This window comes from Chanodichthys erythropterus, chromosome 3 (genome assembly GCF_024489055.1).
Source record: "Chanodichthys erythropterus isolate Z2021 chromosome 3, ASM2448905v1, whole genome shotgun sequence".
In the NCBI taxonomy this organism is placed as follows: Eukaryota; Metazoa; Chordata; class Actinopteri; order Cypriniformes; family Xenocyprididae; genus Chanodichthys; species Chanodichthys erythropterus.
The window spans coordinates 61,625,741-61,646,093 of NC_090223.1; the positions used below are offsets into that span (position 1 = coordinate 61,625,741).

Consider the following 20,353-nt stretch of genomic DNA (forward strand, 5'->3'; position numbering starts at 1 on the left):
AGTCAATATAGTACTTACATCCACATGTGCTCGTCTGAACTCTTTGTTTCTTTGAGAGTTTCTCTCAAACGGCACCTTATAAAGTTGTTTCATTCTGATTTGGTTTCGCTTGAGAATGCGAGCCAATGTGGACAGACTAACTCGTTGAATGTTGTTGAATAAGGTGTTGTCTTGGATGATGTGGCTTTGAATTTCTCGTAATCTGATTTCATTATTTTCCAAAACCAAGTTTACAATGGCAGCTTCCTGTACCCCGGTGAACATTTGGCCCCTTCCTCCACCATGGTGTCGTCTCTCAGTCCTTTAGAAAAAATAAAATAAAAATATATATAGGGCTTGGACAATGCAGCCTAAATATTTTCCCCCACAGTAGAGTACATTGTACAGGAAACTTGTACAGTTCATGAATGGCTGATGTCATACACTAAGTAAACAGGTGTCACCCAACTGATACACTATGACATGGGGTATACTACATGTGTACTACATGAAATTTTGGTTACATACCTGTTCTCCAGTCTAAAGGTCCGGATGACAGAGGCGACAGTAAAACGGCTCAAGTTTGGCTGCACTCTCTGTCCAGCCTCACGCATTGTCAACCCATGGTTGATGACATGATCTACTAAGGTTGCTCTGATTTCATTTGAAAGTGTTTGTCTTCTTTGGCCATGAACTCCTCTACCTGCTCTACCCCTACCTCTCACTCTTCCTCCCCCTCTTATTCTCAACCTCCCTCTTCCTCTTCCTCTTCCTCTCTCTGCAATGTCTTCCATTGTTGTTGTAAAAAAAAGGTTCTCACCTGTGGTCTTTTCATAGTGCTTACATCCTGATTGAAGTGTTAACAATTAACCACTGAGGTGTTTGGCCAGGTGGCACATGTAATTGGCCAATTAGCTCATGTAGTGTCATTTTGAATGGCAGTGTTTTGAAATGGCAAACATGTGACTTTATGTCAGATTGTTGTGTCTTATGCAGAGAACTGTATTTAGTGAATTTAAAAAGTGCTATTTTGAAATGCAAAATGTGTGTAAAACAGAAAAGGTGTTTAGACTTTTGGAGACTTGAGAAGAAGTTTTGCTCTCTGTGTGTCAGTTTAAATAATTGTGCTGTGCATGTCATTTTAGTGTGTTAGCAATTGGAAAAAACTGTAAACATGATTAACGTTACCTTCGTGAGTGACGATGACACCCTGGGACAGACCAAGGCCGTTTCCAGCTTGAATTCAGACGCGCTTCGGTGAATCACAGAAGGAGCCTGTACGTATGGCAAGCCGTATTAACATTTAACAGCTAGACTGGATATGCGTTGCGGATATCTGTATTTCAGTTTTGCCTCGTCGAAAAGAACGTTTCGGATATCCGCAACTACGTTCTTCCTATCCATAATTGTCATTTCAGATATCCACAAAGACATTCTTCCTAGGACAAATGACATCACTTTTGCCATTCATTTGTATGGGGTTTATCATTACAGATATCTACAATTCAGTTGCAGATATCCACTATGTGAATTACGGATATCTGTAACTGGATTGTAGATATCTGTAATTCCAGTTTGAGATATCTGCAATTTGATTCTGACTAGTCACAACTCCAGTTCAAGATATCTTTAATTCAACTCAATTCAAGATATCTACATGTTCCTTTTCAGATATCTCAAATTAAGTTTTGACTAGGCGAAATGACGTTGTAGATATCTGTAACCGGAATTACGACTAGTCAAAATGGCATTGTAGATATCTCAAACTGGAGTTAGGGATAGTCATAATTTAATTGTAGATATCTATTATCAAGTTATGGATATCTTGAAATGAATTTTGATTAGAGATATCTGAAATTTGAGATATCTGTAACTTTCATTCCGCCTAGTCAAAATGTAATTGCAGATATCTCGAATTAGAGTTTTGACTAGGCGAAATGACGTTGCAGATATCTTTATGCAAATTAGGCCGGCACTTTTAGGCGGGAGCTGAGCGTGTTGTTGTTCTAATCATTCAAATCGCACCTGTTAACTCGCAATTAGCACTGATTGGCACCATGCCATAATCACTAGTCATAATGACGTTTGAGATATCTTTAACCTTCATTCTGCCTAGGCAAAACTGAATTACGGATATCTGCAATTGTCATTTAAGATGTGTGACGAGTTGAATGTCGTTTTCAATGACGTCATTGCAGATATCCGTAATTCAGTTTTGCCTAGTCGAAACCGCATTACAGATATCTCTTTCTGTCGTTTCGACTAGTCACAATTACGTTACAGATATCTCGAATGACAATTCCGACTATCCAAAATGTAATTCCGACTAGTCAGAAAGACGTCGGTGATATCTACAACGTTAATTCCGGATAGTCGAACTTAACTTTTAAATGTTAAAAAGGCTTTCCATATGTACGAGAATGGCAGTGCAACACCATAGACTGTAAAAAAATATGGACGTAGCGTCCGTGACGTCACCCATAGAGTTCTGAACAGCAGTTTTTACGCCTAAATGAGGCCGCGGCCATCTTAGCTGCGCGTCACAGCACGTCACTCCCGGATAACTGAAAATGGGCAAAGAGGCGGGGAGGTGGTTTGAGCTGATGTGACGGTTGCTGAAACCACGCCTGCCTAGCTCGACGTGACTATGTTAGCAGCAAAGGAGCTAACGTTATATATCTAAATAAGATACGATCAAAAATATTAATGAAGATAAGTTTTATCATCAGAACGTTCTAAAGGTTTACTGTCAATCTACGGTGTTTTTTAAGATATAGATGCTCCAACACCAGTAGTGTTGGTTGTGCAAATAACAACATGGAAAATCAAATGGGACTTCATACCTTTATAATGAAATAGAGATCGCGAGATGAATCCAATCCGTGGCACTTGGGTAAAATATGAATGTCCATTGCAAAACAAAAAAACATGTCACATTTCTTCTGAATGATCTGCTCTCTGTCGTCGTTCTTCAATAAAGGATGAGCAGCGATCGTATCTAACAAACAAATGAGCCTGTGTCCAAAGTATATTTTTTTCAAAATAGTGCAGCAGTTTTAGTTATAATATCCAAGCAGTGCTGTCGGATTTTGATATCCTCCCGCCATTGTCATTGCAGTATAAATCTCACAACCAAAACTTTCAGCCAATGCCACGATCCAACAACGTGTGTTCTGTGTCTCTTCCGCATGCATGCACATCTACACAGACACACATCAGTCTCGAATATTATGCAGCAAGCCATATTTTATAATTGTATAAAATAATCGAGCACAAATACGGCTGAGATGCCAAATTCAGCGGCAGCTGAGGTAACATGACGGCTCAGACAGCAGCGCAATCTACCTGTCACTCAAGTGACCACGCCCTTAATTATGCAGAACTTTAAGGCTTAATATAATTTAAACGGATAAGTTATAAAAAAATTCACCCCCTCAGAGTTGTCATGAAGGGCAAAAATAGCAGTATAGACCAAAACCACAATTTGAACCAACTTGTAAACATGTTTTTTTCTGCTATAAACTTGGCCAATTTAACATGGGACTCTATGAGATTCTGCTCTCTTTTGGAGCCTGTCCCTAGCGGCCAGTCGATGAATCGCAGTTTAAGTTACTTCCGTATTGGCTTCACGAGAGAAAGGGGGAGGTTGCCGCTTGTGCAACACACAGTCAAGATCACGAAACCAAAGGCTTGTTCGAGATGCATCGGCGCTGCACAGACCGATCAGTGTATGACATCAAAGTACCGCGAGAGCGATTCAAAAGCATAAGGAGTAGTCTGGTCTCCAATCGCTCTCGCGGTACTTTGATGTCATTCGCCGATCGGTCTGTGCAGCGCCGATGTATCTCGAACAAGCCTCAAGATATGCATGCTTTGCTGGTACCATGACGCCGATCAAACTCCGTCCATCCGTCGACTTGGGATTTGAACTGGAGTTCTTGGGCGCGCGCACTTGAAAGTGTGACATCAGCAGCGAACAGCCAATCGCATGCCCTGAAACAGAGAATCCGAATTCACTTCCCGCGAGACACTTTGCTATTCAATACTCTCATTTGAAGAACAGATTGAATATGAAGTACAGAAATGGATCTAGACAGCAAGATAACTTTTATGATACAGCAAGATATTTAGTTTATATTGTTGAGTATAAATATGACCAAGACTCCATTTATTAAATCAAATGCAGTAAAACAGTAAAATGGCTAAATTTTATTACAAATTAAAATAGCTTTTCTTTTTGAACATATTTTAAAATGTAATTTATCCCTGTGATCAAAGCTGAATTTTAAGCATCATTATATGGTCTTCAGTGTCACATGATCCTTCAGAAATCATTCTGATGTTTCTAACATTTCTTATCAAATGATTATCAACACCACTGGAATACATACCATTCTTAAATATTTAAATAAAATTAATTTTTTTACAATTGTTTTTACTGTATTTGATCAGATAAACATAGCCTTTCTAAACATAAGAAACTCATTATCCTCCTTACTAGTCCAAACTTCAAAATTTTGTGTGTGTGTTATGTATGTGTCTGTGTAGACTTCAGATGCAAAAGCCTCCAAGTGCCATCTGAAATTTTCTTATAAAATGTGCATCTTTATCAGGCTCCTATGTTTAGGTTCAGTAATTTCACTTTAATGGCAATTGATAGGTCCTGTTCATTGCCATTTAAAACAGGAGCCTGATAAAAATGCTCACTTTATAAGAACATTTTAGATGACACTTAGAGGCTTTTGCATCTGAAGTCATCATCCTTTAAGTTCAACTGATAATGCTTTATAATACATCAATTGTGTTGATGCAAATATCTTGGTAGGCCAGTAAACAAACAACAAAAAAGGGTTTGTTTGTGTTAAGGTCTTAATACTATGGCTTGCAATGAGCCGTCTTATTGGACACTGAGGAGAAAAGCCAAGGAGAAGGTGGATCAACAACTGCAGACAATAAATGCAACAACTTCAGGGACGGAGTTGAGTTGCATTCACAGTGACTCACGTAACATCTGTCCATGTCAAATCGATGATGAAGACACATTTATGGACTGTCTTTCTCAGATTGACGAGACTGAAGCCATCAATATGGCAAGTGTTCTTGATGACAGTGAATCAGACCCCGAGTCAGAGTCTGAAACCGATCCAACTTCCCTAGAAGAAGATTTGGCAACCTGGGCTACTGAAAACAAAATCTCACACGTGGCATTAAATTCATTACTAAACATACTACGTCAACATAGTTTGAATCTGCCAAAAGACTCAAGAACGTTGCTAGGAACGGTGCGTGGGAACCCTCAAATACAACACAAAGCTGGTGGCCAGTATTACCATTTTGGAGTACTAAATTCAATCACAGAGGTGCTACATCAGAATGTCAAGATTCTGAGCAACATTCACACATTGGAGCTTCAGGTCAACATCGATGGTCTGCCCCTCTACAAGAGTTCGTCAACACAGTTCTGGCCCATTCTTGGAACACTGCAAAATATCCAACAAGAAGAACCAGTGACAATAGCTTTATTTTGTGGCACAGGTAAACCTACCTCACTGACCGAGTATCTCGAAGACTTCATCACGGAAGTAAATGAATTGGGTAATGGATTTGAGTTTGAAGGAGTGAGGTTAGCTTTACAACTTTCTTCGATGGTTTGCGACGCACCTGCTCGTGCATTCCTAAAAAACATCAAAGGTCACACAGGCTATCATGGATGTGAAAAATGCACACAGGATGGAGTGTACCTGGAAAACAGGATGACATTTCCAAGAAGCGACATGCCTCTAAGAACCAATGAGAGCTTCAGAAACAAGACCGATTCTGATCACCATCATGGCACGTCACCCCTTGAACAAACTTCCCTGGATATGGTCTCTGGCATCCCCCTCGATTACATGCACCTCGTGTGCCTCGGAATCATGAGAAGACTTCTCCACTTGTGGTTGAAGATGGGTCCTCTCACTTGTAGGCTGTCGGGATTTCAAATAAACACATTAACAGAAAGGTTAGTGAGTGCTCAGAGAAGCGTGCCCATGGAGTTCGCAAGGAAACCAAGGGCACTGAGGGAAATTGACAGGTGGAAGGCAACAGAGTTCAGGCAGTTTTTACTGTATACCAGACCTGTTATGTTGAAAGATCTCCTTACCACAGAGGTGTACAAAAACTTCTTGCTGCTTTTTGTGGGAATCTTCATCCTGTGCAACAACAGTCTGATGGAAGATTACTGTGATTATGCCAATGACATACTGGTTCTCTTCGTCAATCACTTCGGTCAACTGTATGGGCCACAATTCCTGTCCTATAATGCACACTGCCTTGTACATCTTGCAGATGAAGCAAAAAAGCATGGCGTGCTAGACAACTTCAGTGCTTTCAAGTATGAGAATCACCTGAACAAACTCTAAAGGCTTCTGAGGAAACCAACATGCCCTCTGAGTCAAATAATAAAAAGATTCTCAGAGATGCAAAGAAGCTGCAAAAAACCTCACAAAACCAGGCCGCATCTGCTCAAAAAACAGCATGCAACTGGTCCTCTACCTGCATCCTTTCATGAAGCGACACAGTATAAAGAGTTAAGGACAAGCCCTTACGCTCTTAAACTGGACTGGGCAAACAGTCACGTTTACATCGGCGGTAAAGTTGCAAAGCTGCAAAATATCATTTCATTCAGGGATGAAATTTATGTAGCTTACAGCACCTTCAACCATCAGGAATCTTTTTTTGACTATCCCCTACCATCCTCTACACTCGGCATTTATTTAGTTGACGATCTCTCAACCACCGTCGAGTTCTGCAAATTTGAGGAAATAGAGAACAAAATTTTTCTTGTCCCACATCAACATCATTTTGTTGCAATTCCACTTTTACATACAGATTAATTCTTTATCAGCACTTTTTGTTCCATAGTTTATGCATTTGAATTACATAGTTGAATTTATCCAAGTTAATACACAATATGGGTTTCAGGCTGGCAGTTCTCTTATATATATATATAAAAAAAAAAAATGTACCTAATAGTGGAGTTTGAGGGAGAAGGGACGACTGGACCAGTTGCCAAGTCCTGGTATGCTGACGGATACTCCCGGTGGCCACCATATAAAGACATTGACAGGCTGTTAAAGAGTGTTAAAATCATGGAGACACCACAGCCAGAGAAGGGGTGGACCCGGCATAAAACAAGAATCCTGCACGAGTCAGGTAAGAGTAAATTATACTGTAAATTAAACATGATCTTACCCAGCATACCTGCATTTCATTTTTCAGAATCTTTGTACATTTATCTATACTGTAAAATGTGGTCTCACATAAAGCTTTAATAAACAAAACTGAAACCTTACCTGTATTTCATTTTTCAGCATCTTTTCAAAATGTAGCCAACAACTGGAAGAAGGCCAGCTATACATCCGACATAAATTCAGAACCCGAAATTGCTGGAAAAAGGATTCCAAAGTAAGTCCTCACAAAAGACAAAGAAATGTTTTAACACATGTAAATGCCATATACTTTCATTTCAACCAACTTTACCATAGTTCAACTGAATATTTAAATAATTGAATAGCAGCTTCAGTATGATTGTTACAGGTTTTAAAGTGTTTCTGCCATCAAGTACTCACCCTCAAGTCGTTTCAAACCTGCAAGACTTTCATTCATCTTCTGAACACAAATTATGTTGACGTCTACGCTCAGACATCAACGCAACTACCCCCTCAAGGACCAGAAAGGTAGTAAAGACATTGTTAAAAATATAACATCACAAGTCCATGTGACTATAGTGGTTCAACCACAATTTTATGAAGCGATGAGAACCCTTTTTCTGAGCAAGAAACAACAACAACAACAACAAAAATTGTTGAAAATAATTCAACAATTTCCTCTACCATGTCAGATTCCATCACGCATGCACAAGAGCACCACGATGTACAGGTATGTGCGTGGTGCTGAAGCAGGAGCCGGCGTTTTGACACAGAACCCGCTGCATTTGTGCTGCGTTTACCAAAAAGAGGTGGTAGTGGCATTGCTGTCTACGGGGGGTCAGAAAGTTACTGGATGTCATCAAAAATATTTTCATTTGTGTTCTGAAGATGAACGAAGGTCTTATTGTAAATTATGAAAATTATTATTTTTGGGTGAACTATCCCTTTAAGGAGAAATAAAGCATAAAATGTTTTTAGTCCATTTATATGAGTATTTGCTACATCACACAAGGGGCAATTACTGTGTGCAGTTGTACTTTTTTCTTTGTGTTCCTAGAAAGAAACTGTGCTCCAACCACATCTACTCATCGGATGATGAGGCACCAGAACAACCACCTCTTAAAAAAAGAAAAACTGCAGACAAAGAAAGTGTTCCACCAGCACCAAAACCTCCATCAATTCCAAAACGCACAAAGAAAAAAGGTAATGGAAAATAAATGTAAAAACATGTAAAACATGGTAATAAAATGAATGCTATGAATAACAATACACATTACATTTAAACTCCAATTTTAATTTTTTTTCCCCCCTGGTGAAAGAAATGCATAAATGAAGAAAGCCAAACTATTAAATGTCATGGATGTATATTTGAGTAATCCATGATTTTTTGTGTGTGTGTGCGTCAAAATTAATTTTTTTTTTCAAAACGTTATTTTTACAGAGATCGGTAGTATATTAGTAAAATCTTATGTGTTGATGACAATTAAAAAAAAATTCATGATCCTGTTACAATGGTGTACGTGCTGAAGAGAAGATACTTAAATGGATTTCCACACACAGGGTATTTACTGAAGAACGCAGGAGAATACACACTTTACACACATTAACCATCTAACATAACATTAAGAACGGACAAGGAGTGAAGGGAGTGAGTCCAATATAAAGGCAGTGCAGATGAGAGAGTACAGGTGACGATGATCTGTGATGATGGGGAGATGACGAGGGAAGTGAGTGCAGGTGTGGAGAACAGGAGGATCATGGGATTTGGAGTTCTGGGGACAAGGGATCCGTGACAGATCCATGACATTCAATATTTTTGCTTTCATCACCATTTGTTTTTCTTTCTTCAACATTTTTTTTCAACATCAAAAAATTGATCTATGTAATTCTCAAATTTGGTTGATTTACACAGAACGGCCCAGTATGAAATAAGTAAGATTAAAAGTGCATAACAGCCAGAATACAAAAACAAAATTTCCCTTTTATCAGGTCCTGTTGTGCAACCTCAGGTTTTGCAGAGCAGAGCTGTAAACTCTTTAAGCAACTGTAAGTCTGAAGATCTCTTATCTTAAATCATTTTAATTGTTCTATCCAAATCTACAATTATTATTTAAAGCTACAACTATGTCAGCGGTTCTTAATCCTGTTCGTCACATTTTGTATATCTCTTATCACTTCAGACATTTGTGCTATTCGACCGTGGATTTCACAGGATCCACCATGATTCCAGTTCGAAGGGAGCATATATTTTCCATTCAAAGGACATTAAAGTGCATAAGACATCCCTTTAAATTGTATTTATTCATAGAGTTATATTACGTCACACTTCTCTAGTTTCATCAGGCAGTGGCGTTGCGCAAATCCTTGAATGAATGTTCCTAATTGAACTAAACCTTAACAGATTTCCTGTGCAGGAAAAGAATTAAGAACCGCTGAATTAAATAACTGTTGAAACATACAGATGCAGAACTGTAGCTATCAAAATGAACATCACTAATGACCCCCCGACTGTCAACAGCATTTGTTAATCAGCAACAAAGTGATATGGAAGACCAACAGCAGACCTGGTGTGAGAGTCTCCCCAGCTTTCAAGGTAAATTATTAGTTGTATCTGGCTGGTGGGAATGCTCAAATGAAGTCAAACATGTGATCCAATTAATGGGTTATTTTAACTTTTGTGAATTGTGTCATTCCTAACCCATAAACTATTTTTTATTTTTCTGTGAGAGCGTGCACACACTTATTTCAGACAACGCGCAAATACAGAGTTCTCTATCAAGTCTTGCGTAGCAGTAATATTGGAGTGGAGGCTATCAATACATAGAGAAACTTCATATGCATTACTTTTACAATTATGTTTATCATCTTTAAAGTGTGTAAGTTATGGGGAAATGCCCTATTGATGGAGGAACAGTAACCTCACAATTACATGTGCAACTTACACAATCCACCTTTTGCAGCTCCAGTGCGTGTTTCTCAGCCAGACCATCACGGAGCCGGTTGGAGTATTGATCCACCTAACACACAAGGTACAAGAGCACAATCAGGGATGAGGAAATCAGAAACACATTCACAGCATTTAAACAATCTAAAACTAAATAACATATTTTGCGTTCAAACCATAGAGCACACCTTTTCTGTCTTGAGACCCTCAGGGGACCACCTTGGAAGAACGCAGAGTAAGATAAATGCACATAAATTCACTTAAGTAAATTTTACACCCAAATAGAATCAAGTTAATGAAAAAAAAAAAAAAAAAAAAAAACACAGTTCAAATTGCAATTGCAATGTACTGTTAATTTGCAAATGTAATAAATGCAACTTACCCACTCCAATTTTCTCAGCGACTGTGGGCATCTCTCAGGCAGACCATCACGGAGCCGGCTGGAGTGTTCATCCACCTAACACACAAGGTACAAGAGCATTAATTACAATAAGGAGGAGGAAACAAGAGAAGCTATTTAGAGCACTTTACAGAATTTTAAACAGCATAATATTAGATCTTTTCAATCCATAGAGCACACCTTTTCTGTCCTGAGACCCTCAGGGGACCACCGAGGAAGAACACAGAGTAAGTTACATTTGATCACTATTACAGAGTTGTAATAAAGCAATAAGCCCCAAGAAGCTGTGGTTTTCAGTGAATTTATAACAGCTAAGGAGATGCACACCAGTAATGTTTTTTTTCTAGTGTACATTTATAAAAGCTACTTAAATATCCTAATTGAACTAGGATATAAGTTATGAGATATATAACTAAGGCCTAATCCTGGCTTAGCCTAAGCCCTGTCTGTGAAACCGGGCCTATATCACGGATCATATCGAATCATATCACCGATACATATCATCGCGTTTTATATCGCAATCGTGATATAACGATGTATCGTTACACCCCTATTTTTAACTGTTAATGCGTTTGTTGAGTTAATTTTAATTTTCTTCACACACACAGCAAGATTTGCCGTCTAAACACTTTTTTCCAGCCCGTTTTGATTGAGAACATATAAACTGTCCTGAATATCAGCAGTTTCTAAACAATCAGCTGATAACAGAAATAATTGCTTGTATTGGCTGATACATCGGTGTATCTCTAGTTGTAATTCATGTAATTCTTTGGTTTTATTCTTTCCTAAAATTTCAATTAGCAACACATTTTTCTGTGCGTTTACTTGTGTTGATAAGCAAATCTTACCTTCTCCACCTTTCTCAGCGACTGTGGGCATCCCTCAGGCAGACCATCACGGAGCCGGCTATGGTGTTGATCCACCTAACACACAAGGTACAAGAGCATTAATTACAATAGAATAGGGAGGAAGAAACCAAAAACATTTCAACTTCAACAAAATCTAAAACTGTTTATTACATTATCTTTTCAAATCCACAGAGCACACCTTTTCTGTCCTGAGACCCTCAGGTGATTGTGACCACCAAGGAAGAACACAGAGTAAGAAAAAAAATAATGAAAATAAATAAAACAAAAGAAGAAACAACAGCACACTCAAGTTCACTTGTGCATTCACATCATTTTGTGCAGATATATAATACAACCAGAAAGTATTCTCAGTTACAGCCTTATTCCAAAAAGGATTAAATACATTTTTTCCCCTCAAAAATTCTACAAACAAGTGACAACATGAAAGAAGTTTGTTTGAAATCTTTGCAAATTTATTTAAAAAACAAACAAACAAAAAAACATGTGCTTAAGTATAGAGGGTATGCACCAACGTCACTTTCCCGCCGGAACGCGCTCCCTCAGCTGGACTGAGTGGCAAAAGGACCTTCTGCGTGACTGGATTTAACAGAGGAAACTCCGAAAACTCAAGTAAAACTAACGATTACACTAAAGGTTGGGCTTGAAAGTGTTCCTTACAACTTGTCAAATAAACCTAATCCATGGATATTGACATGCAGCCAGAAGTCGTGTTTCAGGACATTTATATGTGCCTGATTTATTTTTAATACCGTATATATTCAAAACTGTAATGCAGAATATTTAAGACAATATTGGCTGAATAGACGGCAATACTGAGCTAAACTGCAAACTGTTTGCTCTCTCTCTCTTCACCGTTCCCACATCTCAGACCTCAAATACATAAAATATTCCCCTTTAAAAGACATTAGTTTTTAAAGTAAGCGTAAAGGAAACAATGTACAGTACTTATTGAAACCACCAAGTACCCTTGTAAGACCCCACCCCCTCACCTCCATAAAAACACTTTCTCATTGGATCTATGCAAATCCCATAATTGACCTATTTTAATCTCAAAAAGGTGAGTTGTCACTGAAAGGTGAGGAGTTTGCATCCATGTTTGATGGGTGAACTTGCGCTTCAATTAGTCTCGTCACGTCAAAAGTGATAATACTTTTCAGTTTTATGGACGTCGCCATCTTTAATGTTATGTTGGTCACTGTTGTTATGGTTACTAGTAAGAGAATATGGGCTTGACTCTCGTTGGACGTTCATACAGACGCTACTGTGTTCCAGACGCTACTGTAAGTTGCTGTGTGAACGAGACTTTAAGACTGACACCTGTAAGTAAATGCGATTGTCAATCCCAAAAACTGACAGTGAGAACGTGGCCTTAGTCAGGGAGGTGACCAAGAACCCAGTGGTCACTCTGACAGAGCTCCAGCATTTCTCTGGTGGAGCTTGAGAGGTCCTGCAAAGATGAATGAAACTGCCCAAAAATAGGTGTGCCAAGCTTACCGCATCATACTCAAAAAGACTTGAGGCTGTAATTGGTGCCAAAGGTGCTATAACAAAGTAGTGAGCAAAGGCTGTGTATACTTATGTACATGAGATTTGTTTTAATTTTTTTATTTTTAATATATTTGAAAAGATTTCAAACAAACTTCTTTCACATTGTCATGGTGGGGTATTGTGTTAATCACTTTTGGAATAAGGCTGTAACACAAAATGTGGAAAAAGTGAAGCGCTGTGAATACTTTCTGGATGTCCTGTAAGTCGTAATTAGGGATGTCAATTTACACAAATACCCAATACTGATCATTTAAATGAACTGATAGATTAATCATTAGCATTAATACTGTGATATGCGTTTACTGCAGTGGCATATAGCCAACAGCATGACAGGGAGTGCACATGCCGCTTTTTAATCTAAATAAAGGGCTAATAGGATTGTAAAATGAGTTGATGTGATTGATCATTTATTAAATCACTTATTTTAATAATCAAATATAACTACTAATACAACGCGTCACGAACGCTGCCTCAGATGCTTGATTGTCAGAATGTGAGCTGAAAACAGTAACAAAACTCAATGAATTCACAATGATTTATTAAAGGGTTAGTTCACCCAAAAATGAAGTTTCTGTCATCAAGTACTCACCCTCATGTCAGCCGAAACCCATAAGACCTTCGTTCATCTTCAGAACACAAATTAAGATATTGTTGATGAAATCCATTGGTTCCTGAACCACACATAGGCAGCAACATCATTGCACCTTTTGATGTCTGTAGTCAAGGTAGTCAAGACATAGTTAAAATAGTCAACCTGACTACAGTGGTTCAACCTTAATGTTATGAAGCGATACGAATACTTTTTGAGCGCAAAACGAAAATAAAAACAGTACTGGCTGAAGCTGTACACGTGAGCACAACGATGGATGCGTGTGATGCTGACACAGGATTCAGCCAATACTGAGCTGGTGTTCGGACATAAACATGGAAGACTGCACTACATCAACTCCATATGACAACAGTTCAAATTGTTAAATAAAGTCACTATTTTTGTTTTGGTTTTGCGCACAAAAAGTATTCTTGTCCCTTCATAACATTAAAGGGTTAGTTCACCAAAAATGAAAATTTTGTCATGAATTACTCCCACTTATGTCGTTCCACACCCGTAAGACCTTCATTAATCTTCAGAACAGAAATTAAGATATTTTAGTTGAAATCCGATGGCTCCGTGAGGCCTCCATAGGGAGTAATGTCACTTCCTCTGTCAAGATCCATAAAGGCACTAAAACACATCTAAATCAGTTCATGTGAGTACAGTGGTTTAATATTAATATTATAAAACGACGAGAATATTTTTGGTGCGCCAAAAAATAAATAAATAACTTATATAGTGATGGTCGATTTCAAAACACTGCTTCATGAATCATCGGAGCGTTATGAATCTGTGTCTCGAATCTGCAGTTCGGAGCGCCAAAGTCACGTGATTTCAGCAGTTTGGCGGGTTTGAACCGCGATCCGAATCATGATTCGATACAAAAGATTCATAACGCTCCAAAGCTTCCTGAAGCAGTGTTTTGAAATCGGCCATCACTAAATAAGTCTTTTTTTTTTTTTTTTTTGCCGCACCAAAAATATTCTCGTCATTTTATAATATTAATATTGAACCACTGTACTCACATGAACTGATATAGATGTGTTTTTAGTACCTTTATGGATCTTGAGAGAGGAAGTGACATTACTCCCTATGGAGGCCTCACGGAGACATCGGATTTCAACTAAAATATCTTAATTTGTGTTCTGAAGATGAATGAAGGTCTTACGGGTGTGGAACGACATGAGGGTGAGTAATTAATGACAGAATTTCCACTTTTGGGTGAACTAACCCTTTAAGGTTGAAGCACTGTAGTCGTATTGACTACAGAATAGGGATGTCTCACGATTTTCGAATAATCGATTTGTTCATTTAATTATAGAATATTGAACAGGTTGTGCGATTTTCATCTTTAAAAATTCCTCAATGGTGATACGTTCATGTAAACAGAGGGTGGCGCGTGCTGCCAATAACGCACCTACAAGCTGTCAATCACGTTGTCTTACACACAAACTGTAGACTAGCGTGGCACGTAACAGAGACGTTAAAATCAATGTTCACACAAGTGCTGTGATTCAGGCTGTTCACAAGGCCTGTTCTGTTATAACGCGTTTAGTCATTAGTTAATCATTCTATGGCTTAGGTTAAGACAGCCTATTCCCCAATGAATTGTCTCTTTCCCTCCCTCTGTGTGTAGTGTATTATAGTAGGCCTACATGCATGTGTGTATGCAGGGGAGGGGTGCGATTTTCGAATAATATTTGAATAATTCCCAGTGATCTTCAAATATTATTTTTGTTTGAAATGCCCATCCCTACTACAGAAACCCCCAGATTTCATCAAAAAAATTTTAATTTGTGTTGCGAAGATGAACAAAGGACTTACAGGTGTAAATTTTATTTTTGGGTGAAGTAACCCTTTAAAGAGGAAAAGATGATCACGTTCTCTCTCACACTTTGCGCCTGTACAGAGATCTGTCATGCCATATCAAGGAGCGTAAAAATGGACGTTTTTGTTTGAATTTTGAGAATGGACAGGGGTACGTTCAGTACACCATGAGTATCACAGTACGTACCGTACCCTAGACCAGACCAAAGCTGCAGGGGGGGCCAGGAATAAATCACACTCAAATATGGACTACAACACATCCCCAGTGTGAAAACTACATTAGAGTCCTTAATGTACTCATAAAAACCCTGATTTACTGACTGGAGATTGTTGGTAATGCCAGTGTAATAATGAATAAATGAACCATACTGTTATAATAAGAAGTGAACCAAAATCTGTGTTATGCTTTTCTGTTAAAATATTAGTGTTTGTTAACTTGTGTTGGTAACAAGCAAATCTTACCTGCTCCACCTTTCTCAGCGACACTGGGCATCTCTCAGGCAGGCCATCACGGAGCCGGCTATGGTGTTGATCCACCCAACACACAAGGTACAAGAGCATTAATTAGGCCTGAGGAAATCAAACACATTCACAACATTTAAACAATCTAATGCTTATAATTACATCTGTTCAATCCATAGAGCACACCTTTTCTGTCCTGAGACCCTCAGGTGACCACCAAGGAAGAGAACAGAGTATGTTACCTACAAAGTATTTTTGTACATATATTGTTTTATGCTATCATGAAAACTTAAAGTAAGCTGAGGCTGATAGTTTTTACTTTCCAACTCCACCATTTTCAGCTCCAGTGTGTCTCTTAAAGGGTTCGTTCACCCCAAAATGAGATTTGTCATTTATTACTCACCCTCATGTTGTTCCACACCAGTAAGACCTTCGTTCAGAACACAAATTAAGATATTTTTGATAAAATTTGAGAGATGTCAGTTCCTCCATTGATGGTCTTTGCATCTGACACTTTAACTCTTCAAAACGATCATAAAGGGCCCATTTACATCTGGTCACTTCATGCGTTTTTACAGATTGGACGATTTAATTTACTCTTGGCCACATAAATGTGTCACCGCAAAACGGATATAAATCCGATCTTCAATTCCCATGCTATATGCATATTTAATGTATTATACGTCAATGAAAGAAAAATATATGAGCTGCATTTTATTGATCATCAGCAAGCTAATTTCAGAATCAAAGGCCGCAATAGGAGACAGAGCGGCATCAGCACTGGTAAGATCAATGATCAATGTTTACATGTGAGTAAAAACCTAAATTGAATCTGTTCATCATATAAAGCAATCAAGTCTTCAGACTGATAACTAATCCATATGAATTTTTCTGATCTCTTTATAAACTTTCTGAAGAGTCAAAGTGTTCATTGCAAAGGCAGTATGAAGGAACTGACAGCCCTCGGATTTCATCAACAATATCTTAATTTGTGTTCTGAAGATGAACAAAGGTCTTACGGGTTTGGACGTCATGAGGGTGAGTAATTGAGGACATGATTTTCATTTTTGGGTGAACTAAACCTTTCACCAATCCAGGTAAAAGAGTGAAACAAACAAACAAACAAAAAATGTATTAAGAGTGGGGGTCATTTCATGAAAATGTCACATTATTTAGAGTGAAATGTAACCCAGATATGTTCTTGGTAACATCCACCAAGTCAGAGGCACACGTGACAATGAAAACATTGTCACAAAACATTGAAAACCTCACAGTAAATTTTTACTTATAGGTACTTCTGGTGTGAGACAGGAAAATCCAGTCTTGCGTCTGGTTCCAAATCAATGTACATGTAAGTTATTCGTTATTCATCAACTTAAAAAAAAAAAAAAAAAAAAAAAAAAATTAAAATGCATTATTTTATTAATTAAAACTACATGCCAAATTAAATGTTCTTCTGTACTGCAGCTGTAGAAAGGGCCATTCTAGAAACACTAGAGAAAATGGACATGAAGATCAACCACCTGACTTCACTGGTCCAGTCTCTAGTGGGAAACAGGCGCTTTTTACCCCCAGTGGCAGTGCAAAATGATGAGGAAGATGGCATCTTTCCTCTTGCATCCACTGAGGATCTAGACCGGCTGGAGCAAAGTCTGTCAGACAGAGGTTTTATGCAGAGAATGGTAAGAAATGGAATTGTCAACCTACAACTACTAAAGAAATGTAGTGTGTGTGTTTATATGCTACTTGCCAAAAGTTTGAAATCAAGATTGAAAACTAATTAATAAATTAAAATTCTGTAATTTACTCACCCTCATGCCGTTCCACACCTGTAAGACCTTCATTAATCTTCAGAACACAAATAAAAATATTTTTGTTGAAATCCGATGGCTCAGTGAGGCCTTCATAGCAATGACATTTCCTCTCTCAAGATCCATTAATGTACTAAAAACATATTTAAATCAGTTCATGTGAGTACAGTGGCTCAATATTAATATTATAAAGCGACAAGAATATTTTTGGAGCACCAAAAAAAAAAAAAAAAAAAAAAAAAAACGACTTATTTAGTGATGGCCGATTTCAAACACTGCTTCAGGAAGCATCGGAGCGTTTTGAATCTTTTGTGTCGAATCATGATTCGGATCGTGCGTCAAACTACCAAACTGCTGAAATCACGTGACTTTGGCGCTCCGAACTGCTGATTTAATACTCTGCTTCATTTGTGCTCTGAATCTTCCTGAAGCAGTGTTTTGAAATCGTCCATCACTAAATAAGTCGTTATTTTGTCGCACCAAAAATATTCTCGTGGCTTTATAATATTAATATTGAAGCACTGTACTCACATGAACTGATTTAAATATGTTTTTACTACATTAATGGATCTTGAGAGAGGAAATGTCATTGCTGGCTATACAGGCCTCACAGAGTAATCGGATTTCAACAAAAATATCTTAATTTGTGTTCTGAAGATTAATGAAGGACTTACGGGTGTGGAACGACATGACGGAGAGTAATACATGACAGGATTTTCATTTCTGGGTAAACTAACCCTTTAACAGTTAAAGGAACACTCCACTTTTTTTTGAAAATAGGCTCATTTTCCAACTCTCCTAGAGTTAAACAGTTGAGTTTTACCGTTTTCGAATCCATTTCATGACATTACGCAGCGCCTGTGACCTGTGGATTTGAAAACGGTAAGTTTAGGGGAGTTGGAAAATGAGCCTTTTTTCAAAAAAAGTGTTCCTTTAAATATTATTTCTATTTTAAATAATTTTTCTATTTGAATATTTTGTAAATTTCATTTATTCTGATCAAACCTTGATTTTCAACATCATTACTCCAATCTTCAGTGTCACATGACATTCTCATAAGCCGTTTTTATGCTTGGATATTAGCAGTTACTATTGGTGATCAATTATTGATTATGGTTCTTATTATCTACATTAAAATAGTTTTTTCCACTTCATGTTTGAGGAAACAGTGATTCTTTTTTAGGATTCTTTGATGAACAAAGTTCAAATGAACAGCATTTATTTGAAATGTAAATCTTCTGAAATGTTATAAATGTGTTTGTCATTTTTGATTTTGCTTATTAAAATTGTTACTCACCATAAACCAGGGGTCTCCAAACTCAGTCCTGGAGGGCCACTATCCTGCAAAGTTTAGCTCTAGCTTGCCTCAACACACCTGCCTCAAAGTTTCCTTCCAGCCTAATTAGAGCTTGATGGGCTGGTTCAGGTGTTTAATTGGGGTTTGAGCTAAACTCTGCAGGACAGTGGCCCTCCAGGACCAAGTTTGCCCATTCCTGCCCTAAACTTTTGAAAGGTAGTTTATCACAGTTTCCACAAAACTATGAAGCAGCACAACTTTCAACATTAATAATAATCAGAAATGTTTCTTGAGCAGAAAATCAGCATATTAGACTGATTTCTGAAGGATCATGTGCTGCTGAAAATTCAGCTTTGCAAAGCAAGAATTGCTTTTCAAAATAGTAAACAGTTCATATGAATATTACAAAAATGTTTGCTGTTGGATTAAATTTTGTATCAAATCAATGCAATCGGTGAACATGAACAGACTTTCAAAAACATTACATAAGATTAATTAATTCCAAACATTTGACGGGTACTAGTGTTTAGTACAGTACAGAAGAGGTCCATTTCTTTGCTAAAACGTATTTAAATGTACCTGTTGAAGGTGAACAGATTATCCATCAGCGGCGGGCCAAATATGAAGAAGACCATCTGGAGAATCTGCTCCAAGGTCTTCAGCACCAACGTCGCCCGCCAACTGAACTGGTGTGGGAGAGGTGACAAGCGGGGGATAAGGAGGACAAACGTCGGGTCACTGTTAACCGGTACGTTACGTTGTATGCATTAGATCCAATAGGCGGGAAGTTACAGCGTTAAGTTAAATAAGTACTTGGCAAACATGTTCATGAGTCAAACATAATCAAACATGTGGTAATACCAACAGTAAAGTGCCATTTTAAAAAATAGTTAACAAATATAATGGCTTTGTTTAACGAACCTTGGGTTAACCGATCAGTTTAAGTGTCGTTGCCCAACCACAAAAACGGGCACAACTCGCTCGTTAGGTGATTATCATGATCAACTCAATCAACATAACGTCATTTCAAGGTTATTATATAACCGATCACAGACACCACACGATTAGTATTAAAATATATTTGTTTTATACTTACCTTAAGCACATTTTCCCTCACAACTCGTCAGGACACGTGTCTTCTCCACGCAGCATCACATAGACTCGCGCACATAGCTCGCGCAGGAAGAGACCTCGCTGATACTCTCTCTTTGGCAGATTTATTCGTTTTAAAAAATAAAGTGTTTTTGTTTGTTTGTTTTTTTACATGCAGCTTCAGCCATGAGGAATCCCGTCCTGCCGTCACCAACAGAAGCAGAGGCGGAAAAATATATAAAAGATTTCCTCCGCTTGGCTCCAGGGAGGGAGTGATTGTTTATTTAATTTTATTCTTAATTTATTTAATTGTTTATTGTTTTGTTTGAATATGCCGTTATG

At 38.0% G+C, this 20,353-nt stretch overlaps 1 long non-coding RNA gene and 1 pseudogene across 1 annotated transcript; one reads left to right on the top strand and one right to left on the bottom strand.

Moving 5' to 3' along the window:
- The window catches only part of LOC137007702 (uncharacterized), a 1,237,067-nt pseudogene that overhangs the window by 284,025 nt on the left and 932,689 nt on the right, over positions 1–20,353 (bottom strand).
- On the top strand, positions 15,873–17,370 carry LOC137007925 (uncharacterized). Its single transcript, XR_010892724.1, has 3 exons — positions 15,873–16,044; positions 17,103–17,162; positions 17,279–17,370. It is a non-coding gene; the product is annotated as an uncharacterized lncRNA (long non-coding RNA).